Source organism: Diachasma alloeum, unplaced genomic scaffold (assembly GCF_001412515.2).
Source record: "Diachasma alloeum isolate Michigan unplaced genomic scaffold, Dall2.0 Dall_scaffold_00188, whole genome shotgun sequence".
Lineage (NCBI taxonomy): Eukaryota > Metazoa > Arthropoda > Insecta > Hymenoptera > Braconidae > Diachasma > Diachasma alloeum.
Genome location: NW_021680354.1, coordinates 521,920 through 522,405, shown reverse-complemented (window position 1 = coordinate 522,405; position 486 = coordinate 521,920).

The following is a 486-nucleotide window of genomic DNA, read 5'->3' as shown; positions in this document are numbered from 1 at the left end:
ATCTGGAAAGGATAGGACTCGAACTCACTCCACAAAAAACCAAGTTAATCCATTTTTCTCTCAAAAAGAAAATTAAATCTCTCGAAACCACAATTACTATAGGGAATCACATAATTAAGGCATCGGAATCGGCTCGTTTTCTGGGCGTTATTTTGGACTACAGGTTACTATTTCGAAACCATGTTGAATACATAGAGAAAAAAACTCTCCGAGCTCTCAATCTTATTAAATTTTTGAGGGGTACTTGGTGGGGGTGTGAACCAAGTACGTTGTTGATACTTTATAAAAGTTTCATCAGATCAACTTTGGAATATGCTCTGGGAGTTTACTATCCAACAACGAAAAAATTGACCTACATTCTAGAGAAGATACAATTTGAGGCGCTCCAAGCTATCATGGGATATCGGAGAAGTACACCTACAAACGTAATGACTGCTGAATCCAAACTCCCAAACATAAGAGAACGAGCCAAATTCTTGCTAAAAA